We start from the raw sequence: 11648 nt of genomic DNA, 5'->3' as shown, positions 1-11648 counted from the left end.
AGATATAATAAGAGATGCAGGGAGGTTACCAAGGTCGCGCCTGGGTTGGGCTAAGTACCCACACGTGGGGAAGGTGGGGAAGTCATGAGGAGTGTTCACTCACGTACATAGTGAATAGCCCTCGTCTAGTCCAGTTGCCTTCAGAAGCGCATATGAGTTTTGGTAAAGGGAGGGCGTGTAGATGTCTTTATTAGAGATCATAGAATGTGAGGAGCGTGCCACGTGGCAGAGTTGACAGTAGCACACAGGGCTTTATGGGGCACCTATCGAGATAAGGAGGTAGGGAAGAACGCCACGCAACCATACATCGTGGCAGGCCTTGGAAGCACAGACACCGTCCGCACGGCAATGCGCTGGTCAATAGACGCACGCTGAATTTCGCTTCTCGGGCCCTTGTTGGCAAACACAACCCCCCACCGCGCACCGAATGAAAACGCACGTATCAGCAAACGACGCACTTCCCGTTTCACACAGCTCGCAAAAAAAAAAAAAAAAAAACACACAAACTTCCGGGATCATCGGGCTCTCTCCACAGTGGGACACGTGCCAGAGCGACGGTCCAGAGATGCGCTTGATAACGCGGGGAGAAACTTCGCGCCCCGCATGTGTAATCTGCACTGCACGCCGCCCGGCAGTGCGACCTCGATTGCAGTACTTCCCTACGCGCAGAAGCTGGGCGACGAATGAGCGAGCACTGTTTCGCCAGCGCTTGCTTCTTTTAGTTTCCCCCGAGAAATGACGCAGCTATTCTCTCGTTTTTTTATTATTATTTTTCTTTTCTTTTTTTCCTTTCATGAGTTGGCCGGATTGACGTCAGCTGGCCGGACGACAACGCGGGCAGCTGACCGTTTAAAGGAGGAGGTCATTTTTGGACCAGCGACATCAAATCTGACCACGCCGCAGTGCGCACCGCCCACAATTAATTCCCGCGACGTGCGTTCCCTCCTGGATGCGCAGACTCACTCCCTCCTTGCCCTAACTCCCCCCCCCCCCGTCCCTCCCCCTTTTTTTTTCTTCATTATTCGTTTACTCATGCGGTGGCGTGTCGTCCGTCCTAAGCATGCTTCTCTCCTTCCGACCTCTCTTCCGCCTAGCCCTTTCAATTCTATTTTTTTTTTCTTTTTTTTAGGTGGTTTTCTGATCAGGCGTTTATTGCTGTAAATATTGTCTCTCGTTTTTTTTTTTTTTCTTTAACAAACAGCACGTCCCCGCAGTGGAAACTCAGCCAAACATACGTACAGTTTGTTCGTTCGTTTTTACTCACCTATTCGCTCATTAATTGTGTCATTCAAGAAGGGCCACAGGATCATCATTTCTGTATACACGTCCCTCTTCGTCGCCTCTTACACATGACAGATTGCGTTGATTGACACTCGGCCCTTAGGCCCTTACAATAGTTAAGCCCCCGTAATACTTAAGCTTCAATCATGACTTGTGGGAAGTGTTGGCTTCACGCTTTTTTCCTATTCGTAGCTCACCATTAAAGGGGCAGGGGTTGGCAGAGTTACAGTAGGAAAACTTTGTGAAGCCGGAACGCAGCATAAAACGACGGTCTTCTAAACATGCACGCGCAGTAGTCTTGTGCTTGAGATGAGACGTATTCTTACTCACGAAGGACGGTTACAGCGTAGTGAACGTTACGAACAAGAAACATACTTAGGTCAATCGTACGTATATTTGACCAGTCCAATTCAAAACGTTATCGATAATCTGAAATATTCGCCGTCGTCATTTGTTTGTAGCTTACGTAGTTCTGCCCGCACTGTTACTACTAACGGTGGTAGAATGACTGAGATATCTAACACATTCAAAAGCAAACTTGAGTTCATAGCGCAGCTTCTTCGACACTCTTCACTCGACCTCGGGTCTGCTTCATTAGGAGGAAGCTTTAGTTCGGGGCCTGATATCTAAATACATGGGAAAGGAGAGATCGTTTTTCTCGGCAACAAGTGCACCGAATTTGATGAATATTGTTAGATGCAAAAGAGAAAAAGTTAAAATCTAGTGACTGTAGGAAGTGGATCTTTTATTTAGGCCATCGATTATTTTTTGACCGCTCATTCCTTTTCCCCTTCATCATTGAATCGCACGAAGCCACGTCCCCGCTATCGGAACGGGTCACTAAGCAAGCCGGATGATATGGAAAGAATAAAATCGGGGCATAAAAATTCTTATAAAAAAAACTATGGCCCCAATATATTTTGATTAATCGGTTTTATTCTAAGGCGCGTGGCTTGAATTTCCCAAATTACCGAGTTTAGTGCAGTGGGAAGCCGCGTACAACGTCACAAGACGGTCGCAGCTCAGGCGCGCAATTTGCTGCTGTAGAGACAGTATCGAGTTTTAGCTTAACACAAGCATGCTGCCATTATTTTTTGCTCACAATAACGCAAATGTTAGACAGGAAATGTAGCACTGGTGGCGTCATCAAGTAAGGCAATGTTCAATCAGAACGCGATAAAACGTTTGTTCTGTTACACGAGCCTTTCCGAAAAAAACTGAGCATCAGAGGTTGTTTTAGGACGATTATGTAAGCGTTGACATGTTTACGGCTATAGGTTATGGTCGCTGAATACAAGAGAGTTTTTGCCATTGCGTATATAATTTCGCATAGCCCTACTGTAAATATTGCCTTCCGGTAATATGCAGCAAGAGCAGACAGCGGATTACCGTACTACCGCATACGGCCGAGCGCGTTTCCCCGCAGTAACGAGGTGCAGCTAAAACTTAATAATAAGGATTCAGCGTACCTTGATTAAGCGCAATGTCATAGCTTATCGCCACCAGCACAGCCATTCCCGTCTACGATTTATTTGTCACGGCAGTGTATGAACGATAATAGAGAGCTTACCTCTAGCCGCGACATTCCATCGTACGCAAGCGCACACGGTCGCACAATTGAATCGAATTGAATTCTGCGGTTTTACGTGTCAAAGCCACAATTTGATTGTGAGGCACGCCGTAGTGGGGGGACTCTGGATTAATGTTGACCACCAGAGAGTCTTTAACGTGCGCTCAATGCACGAAACGCGGGCGTTTTTGCATTTCGCCCCCATCGAAATGCGGCCCCCGCGGCCGGGATTTCATCCCGCGACCTCGTACTTTGCAACACAACACCATAGCCCCCTGTAAGCCACCGCGGTCGGAGCCCGGTCGCACAATTACGCAATTGTACGCTGCCTTGCACTTGCTGCATTTTGTCGGATGGAAAGATTTATCGCATGATCAGGTGCGCCTCCCAAGAGAAGACGGCGTAACGAGAACTTTCCAATGAACCCGGCCTTAACAAATATCCCATAATCCTCGATTTACTAGAGTGTCGTTTTTCGCCAGTGAAATATAAAGAGGAACTTCAGGAAGTTCCCCTCAGAAGATATTAATATGCATTATTTATTAACAAAGTTAGTATTTCTTGTATTTTTTTTCTATTCGATTAATGTTACGAATATTCTGTATTGAAATTCAAGCTATTTTGTTCTGAGCTCAGACCACGTTTTATGCTATCCGTGCTTATTACTGTTGCCAGTGTATAGTATTTTATGGCTGCGTGTTACTGCTTTCCGATATCACAAATCTACAGATACCGTTACCTACGTACTTATGTGTGTGTATACTGCATTCTACATATCTGTGTTTTGCGCAATTCAATACTTACCTCAGGTATTGTGGTGAGCAAGTTCTGTTGTTTTGGTGGCATGGCGAAGTCAGGCAACCTTCATGCCTTTTACCATGTCTTCTGAGGCAGTTTTACAAAAAATTGCCTAGAATAAATATGAAATGAAATTACAAGAGCCATGCTCTTAGCGGTAACTCAGTGGCTATGGCGTTGCGCTGCGAGGTAACGGGTTCGATCCCCGCCTTGGCAGCCGCATTCTGATGAAGACTGAATGAAAAAAAAAACACTCGTGTACCGTGCTGCACTATAAAGAATCCTAAGTGGTCGAAATTATTCCGGAGTCTACCACGACGGCCAGGCTTACCTGAACGTGCCAGAACCGCGATAATCATATCGCGGTTCTGGCACGTAAAGCCCTTGAATTTAATATCTTTAATGGGAAGACTCATGGCCATATTACCGCATGCGAAAGCACCACATCGTACGCTAAATCTTTCTACTACGCTACTAACTTTCTACTACGTACGCTAAATCTTGCACCTACTCGTTTTAGCGAGTGGTGCAAGGCGAAGAATTGCCGGATTATCGTACGTATACGACTGATACGAAAATGCAACAGGACTAAAGCTCTTACGCACGTATCAGATCGAAATTCACTAATTCGGTTTAGAAGGTGGCAGAAACATACGTAACGATATCGTTCTTCAAGACCACGTGATGAAGACAAGGCATGGACGTTGTGCGGAGCATCAGGCTTTCTGAAGTTGAAATAATCCAACGAAAAAACGTTAGGAATGTTGGAATAGTAAAGTATGTTGCAGCTGATCGAATGCGGATATTCGAGAAAGAAAAGGCCACCGAATATCAAATAGAATATTTGAAATTTCTAAAAAAGTGAACTCAGAAGCAGTTCTGTGTACTCTTCGGCAACCAACGGCTCGATTGCATTACCTGATACATGTAATGTCGTTGACAACTGGATGTCAGGTCAACTGAGAAGCTTGTAAATGAAAACAAATGAAAGTACTAGGGCACGATCATAATGACAGCAATATAAAAAAGAGAAGAACGGCACGTCCCAGATGCATGCAGTAGAGTGTAGGTGCTCTTTGAAGGAGCTAAGGGCGATACTACAGCACCATGCATCGGTTTGAAGGAATTCAAACCTGGGAAGATTGGCGAAATAATTAATTGCTTGTCTAAATAGAGACAGAGGATTCCTAGGGTGTCTAAGGTGAGACACGCTTACTCAATGGCTGGTAACTATTGTGCATACGTAATCTCCTCCATGTGTCCTGCTGGGGCCAAACTCATAAAGCTCTGTTTGCCCATTGGCTGGCTGCCTTCACTAATAATATGCCCAACCTCACAATAGGCTGTCAGTTGCTCTTACGAACAATTATAGCGTAAGATTGTTTGTGTGAATACGGGCCTGGGGATTGTCTGCTCAAAAACCGCCGTTTTACTTCACCATAATCATTCAGACAAGTTTCCATTTGCCTCAGTCTTTTCCCCTGTAGACTGTGAGAACTATTATTGTCCTCTCCTATAGGTAGTATTCGAACGAAAGGAATATTCCGATAACTTCCAATAGTAAATTTTTGAAACAATACGAATCAAATAGCAAAGACTATTCAATTCGTAATGGAAGGTTGGAGTACTTGCACACCCGTAAAATATATATAACGCTCAAAGGATCAGGGGATCATTGGAGAACGTTGAATCGTGCTCCGAGTTAAGCAAAGGCCGATACCATGGGAGCTTGCAATGAGCAAGCAAAACTGAGCTGAAGTTTTTTTTTGTCTGAATACGCCTTTGAATACACACACGCGTATTTACACGTATTTCTAGGTATACAGGTGCACCTTTATCTCGCTTCTGTCATTATTTTGCGGTTCATATACGTTTTCACGCTTTCTCGCTGTTTCGGTAGTGACTTTCTTGTTGCGCACGAATTGGTCAGTTTTCTGTTCCGCCTCGTTTTTGAGAAGAACTGTGCATCGCCCACGTACAACCGTCATGCCGCAAGCGCTCCTCCTTCACCGTACCCACCTTAATGAATATGCAGCAGCGACACCCCCGCCTCCTTCCGATGTAGCAAACGGGAACAGCTTCTACAGGCGGACGTCGCTACACAGGTACACGTCCTCCTCTGGACATAAACTACCCTCTCACGTCAGACACGTGGTAAGACACACAGTCGGGCTGATACGGGCGACGCCTGAGCCCCTTTTACGCGTCCCATCTCCCCACCCGCGCCCGTGTACATATATACACACGGAGGAAAGTTAACGGCGCACCGCGTGGCTAGTGGGCGAACTCACTCGGTACACTTCGCGCACGGTCCAGTGACCGCAATACGTGGACACCAAGCCCTTCTCTTTCCTTTATCCTATTTTTTTTTTTTTCACTTTGCCCATCGTGGTCTTCGCCTATCTGAATCGCTCACCGCCCCTGCGCTCCCCTCCTCTCTACTCCCCATGCGGGAGTAAGAGACGCGCTCAGGTATTCACCGTACTCCAACTTTCCTCCACCGCACACGGCAAGTAGCAGCAAACGCCGCGGTGCGCGCCGCTGCTATGCCCTCGCCAGCGCGACCTCCTCGGGCTAGCTCCATGCCAGGAATACGTTATGCAACTCGCGCGCTGCGGACAAGGGACAGGTCAAAGCGCACTCTTCGCTTTAGCGGAACCCGTGTTTTTCGGCCGTATACAGGGCAGATCGCGTCCGATTAGAGACGTCTGCGCCGCCGCAGCGCCGCTCACATTGCCTCTGCAGCGATCGCACGGGCGCGCTGCCCGACCCCTCCCACACACAAACGATGAGCGGACTGGGCATGCAATGCTCGCGCTATATTTAGGACCGCACCCGTCGCAGCAGATGCGCTAACGACGTAATTGCTCAGACAAGTGCGAATGGTAGTATATAACTGCGGACAGCGTCCATATACGTCACGTGAAACTGTTGCGCCGGCGAGTGGTGCGTGAGCGATGAACCTCTTACGTCATCCTTTTCGTGCCTCACGTGGCGCATCGGCAGAGAGAAGGTGGTACGATTATACTCTGGAATGGCGGAGATACGCGCGCGATCGTGCGTGCGGTGACTAACCGATGACGACGCAAGCGTCAGTAGCGGTTTCGTAAAACTGCAACCGCCTGCGCGTTACATCAGAGCTGCTTTTGTCGCTTTAGTCCCTTTTACGTGATAACCGTGGCGCATAGGTGACATTCCCACTCATTGTTGCGGCAAACGTTGGTATGGTTTTAAGGTGGCAGAGCAGCAGTTTGCTTCCGGACGGTGCAAGTGGTAAATATGGCCATCGCAGAAATAAATCTACGCTTGAATACGTTTCGCGAGATTCGAAGCGCTTATCTCAGTTGTGTGTGCGCTCGTTGTGGTACGTTGTGTATATAACGTGAGTGCTTTCAATAGTCGCCCACTGTTGATACAGGAGTGCCGTTCAGTATCTCATCGCCGCTGTTGAGCAGCGAAGGCAGCGGTTTATTACGCACGTGTCTTTTCTGGGGCCTGTTTCGTTTCGTCAACAAGACAAAGTCGTTCTGTTGAAAACTCTGTCGTTTTCCTTTTTTTATTTATTCAGGTCAGCTGCTGCTCAAACGACGGCTGCGGTGTTACCTCCACGTCGAAAGCGCGCTTAAAGACCCACGAACATATTTCGGTAAAGGCTCATTCCCAATAGGCCGACACGACACCAATTTTGGTCTGCCGACTGTTTGGCGACAGCGTTTTCCTTCCTTTAAACCATGGGCCACAAGCGTTTTCCCGTCCTGTAAACTGCTGTCGCCAGCACTCGGCAGACCAAAATCGCTGTCGTGTCGAAGAGAAGATGACTTCCATAACTCACGCACGTCATCAAAACTTTGAAATATGCATAAGTTGGTCTCATATGGATAGGATAGGAATAAACTCTATATGTCCAACGGTTATGGCTGTTGGTGCCATATGATTCCTCAAAGAAATCCTACATTATCAGTGAAAACTATTTTTTGTTCCTTAAGCTCGTGCCATCATGCAGCCATGTCAACCTCAATCTTATGCGTTCAAGGGGGCTTCGTGGGCTGGTTAATCATCATTACCAACAACGACGCATGTATTTCGTAACCAGCGCAAAGCCCATATCATCGTCATCATCATCAACAGCAGCAGCCTTTTTTATGTCCACTGCAGGACGAAGGCCTCTCCCAGCGATCTCAATTACCCCTGTCGCCCATATATTATGACGTAATTTTCTAGAAAGCTGAGACAGTGTCAATGAGTTTTAAGTGCTCGGTATGCTTTAGAATTAGACAAAATGAACAAAAGTTCGTTTTATCGTGCTCTCCGACAGATAATATCCGGAAGAACCGAAGGGGATTCCTAGCTTCAAGTGGTGCTTGTGCACCAACTACGTACAACTGCGGTTACGAATTGCACTTCATCTTATGCGTTAGCGTTATGAAGACTGTTTTTATGAACCATCCTGTTGTTCGTCGTGTACTGTAGACATCAATAAATGCAGGCCATAGCGAAACCCAATAATCTGGCTGCCCTACGCACTTCGCGTCGATGGCATGCGTGCAGCGTTTCTCGTCTTTCGCTGTTTTTGTGCGTCTGGCCAAAGCGCACGCATGCACAGTTTGACGCATCGGGCGTGTTGCCTAGCAACGGCAAGAGAACAAGAAGCAAATGGCGCCAACGACCGGATGAATTCGTAAGCGTGCCCTCCGTGACGGGCTGGTGGCAGTTGATTGGCGTGGTACTAACAGGCCGACAACTGATTGCTGCCGTTGCATGCAATTGCGTGGCAAGCGCTGTGTTGCGCGTGCACTGAAAAATAGATTCCTCTTAGCAAATTGCGCTGCTGAGCGAGTTGTCATATGTTCAGAGTGAAGCAGCGTGACTCACAGAACGAGGACAACGAGAAACACAGAATTCACGCTCGACGTATATCCGTAGCGTATACTGGAAATCATCACGTCAATAAATGCGCACGTTAAGCGTTCGGGCGTGTTCGGATTAGAAGGCCAACACATCACCGCGGGAGATAAGCGAAAAGTGCTCATCATATCGAGCCAGTTTTTCTCGGGCCAATAGAAATGCCATTAATACTTGTGATGCTCTTCGGTCAGATTTAATGTGCGGCTATCTCCCTGAACAAGTGCTCGCGCGAGCACTCCGTGCTTAGCTGTGATCGTAGGTGTGTGCAAACTGCGTATTTCAGATGGAATTATCATTATCCTGCGTTCTGTCATGAGGTGTTTCCAGATTTGTAAGCTAACCCGTCACTGTACAGGAAACTGAGTTCCTCGCATGCCTCTTTTTGCAAATCGCCCGCTAATGGTATCCGTAAATACGGAAACATAATTCGGCTACTTTGCCGGCGGGGGCGGAAAAGTCCGTGCACCAACTTTCCTCAGGTTGTGCGAAGCTCTATGAACACAACTAGTTGTAAGTGCAACTTCAAGTTTCTTTTTGTTCTTTATGTAGCTCGGATATCTTATTCCGTTTCCAGTCTTTAAATCTTCTGAGGCTAGCTACCAATAATAAAAACGTTGCCTGCTGCTGCCAGCTTTCGGATGTCTGGTTTCCGAAGTTTTTGTATTTCTTACGGGTACATTCGGGCCATATCGATGCAACAGCTCTTCTTTTACCAGTCGTACGTTGTCAGGGAAGCGGGCTTCTTTCTGTACATGGTGTGCATACGACAGTCATGTCAGCTGGTAACATTTGCAGTGCCGGGGTGAGCATATACACCTATATTGACACGATGCTTTTCTCTCAGAGCAAGCTGTGTAGTTCTTGCTATGTTCTTACTTCTAATCGTTCTATTTAGCTCCGTTTTGCTCCTTCTAAAGATCCTGCATTCAGAGTGACGTTTTCGCACAGTTTGCGGCGCTCCTGCGAAATAAAGAGTGAATGCAGGTAATTCTGGAGCTCATCATAATGTATTATTTGTTGAAGCTTTTGCGCGTCTTTTTTTTTTTTTTCTAGCGATGGGGTTCGGTAATACTTACATCTATAGCAGGGGACGGCGTTGGAAGGCCGCCGACTGCACCTGAATTTATCATAATGATTTCAATATAAAGATAAACGTCGTAATAAATGTCGTAAGCGTAAAAATGAATACATTTTAGCGAAAGCAAGCATAGATGAAACCTCGGGTTTATCGCTAAAATTGAACCTTGTTCCTGCCATCCTCCTTCTCCTTTAACCCTCCGCCTATTCATTTAGCGCAGCCCTATAAAAGCACACAGCTGAACAAACGTTGAAACAGCAATAAATAACCGACTGCCATCAGGACATCGGAAAAATGTGAGAGCTAAGGGCATTCTTGTGTCGTTTCCCTGTGTAAATTTAGAAATCGAGTGGAAATGCCGCAACAAGTGTTTCGAACAATTCCATTGTCATCGATTCAATCAATCAGACTCGATGCCTAGCGCAGCAGCCGTTTGGGAGGCGCGTGGTGCATGCACAGATGCACAGACAGGGTATAAAGAGTTAATCGAAGCCGAAGGCACATAGTGACACGCGGGTTGTGATAAGGAACGCGCACTAACGGTGTTTGTATTGACCCTTTTCCCGGCGCTTCCGTGGGCGCTGCATGTTTGATCACGTGGTGACGCGTGCATTGCTTGCCTCAGCTGCCTCCGTTACCTCCGTGTTACAATGCAAACGCGTGATGCCGGCGCAGCAAACCTCCGTTTCGACGCATATCGTAGACGGTGACTGTGTGGACGACACGAAGCTTTGGCCACAGATTTGAAGACATGTAAGTGCTTTCAGAGCTCATTACGCCTTGTCCAAACGGCGCGAGCAGCGTATACGGTGCTTGTACTAAAAGCGGGGCTAGAAACGTATTCCAGCTGACCAAACTTTCCGCTATGAATTAAATCAGGATCACTGTGCTTTCTTTATTTGGCAAACCTTTTGAAGCAGCGGCTTGTCATGTTTATGATTCAGTAAAGTTCCTCGGTTCCTCGGTGCGGCCACTATTTGACTGTTTGTTTTCAGCCTAATCGCTCGCGGGGTCTGCTCTGCTGCGATAGATTTGTTCTTGCGGCGGACAAGCTTGGAATGTAAATCTTCGGTACTTTGTGGTAGCTTGTAGCAAAGCGATTATCGCTAGTCCTCGCATACTCTGTGGACCGTCACGAAACGTCAGCTTCCAACATTTGTCGGTGTAATCGCTGTCGCTCATGCTTTGGCATATTGATTCAAGTGTACATCCACATTATTAATGCGTTGGTGATAGGGGGGTGTAGTTTGCGTGCGAGATGGGTAGATGTGCGTAAATAACGTGCGAGAACTTACTATGCCAATACGGACGTTCTTCCTTTGTAACGAGCGGTACTCACTTAAGTGCCAACGTTGCGGAGTTGAAGTCCTTTCTTTGGAGGTAGCTATACAGCGCTGGCGGATGAATTATCTTTTTTTATCCTCGAGGAAAGCCGTGCATGCAAAAGACCAGCACACGGCAGCCTTATGTAGCAGCGGCGACATAGGTTGATTCTATTGCTTAATCTGCAAATCATATTTTGCAGCTAACTACCGCACACGCCTTCCTTTATCGTTACACATTTTGCAGCATGAATTGGGCACAGTGCATTAGCGAACACCACTTGCATTCCGACAGCTGATCGCACCGTAGCTACTAGCAAGGCAGAAGCAGGAGTGGTTTGGATTCGTGCGCATTCGCTGAGGCAATGTATGGCGCGCCGACGAAAGCCATCTTTCCTCTAGAGCAAACTGCTCTGCGAAAAGGGGGAATAGGTGTCAAGACAGGAGGTCCGATCCGTGCAGAGACGGGGGCGTAAGATTGAAGCGAGGGAGTTCTAGATAGGCATGCTCTGGCATACGGCTGTGGCAAGGGAGACCATTGGAGGACACGCTATAGAAACAGGGGCCGAATTCACGAAGCGTTTTTGGTTCGTAGTGTGTTTGCCATTGCCGGCCACCTTTACTAATATGTCCGATGTCACGACAGGTGCTATCTGCTCTCACGAGCATTCAGCGTAAGAACGTGAACACCGGC

The sequence above is a fragment of the Dermacentor silvarum genome, chromosome 1 (assembly GCF_013339745.2).
Source record: "Dermacentor silvarum isolate Dsil-2018 chromosome 1, BIME_Dsil_1.4, whole genome shotgun sequence".
NCBI lineage: Eukaryota > Metazoa > Arthropoda > Arachnida > Ixodida > Ixodidae > Dermacentor > Dermacentor silvarum.
Note: the sequence above shows the minus strand (reverse complement) of the source record.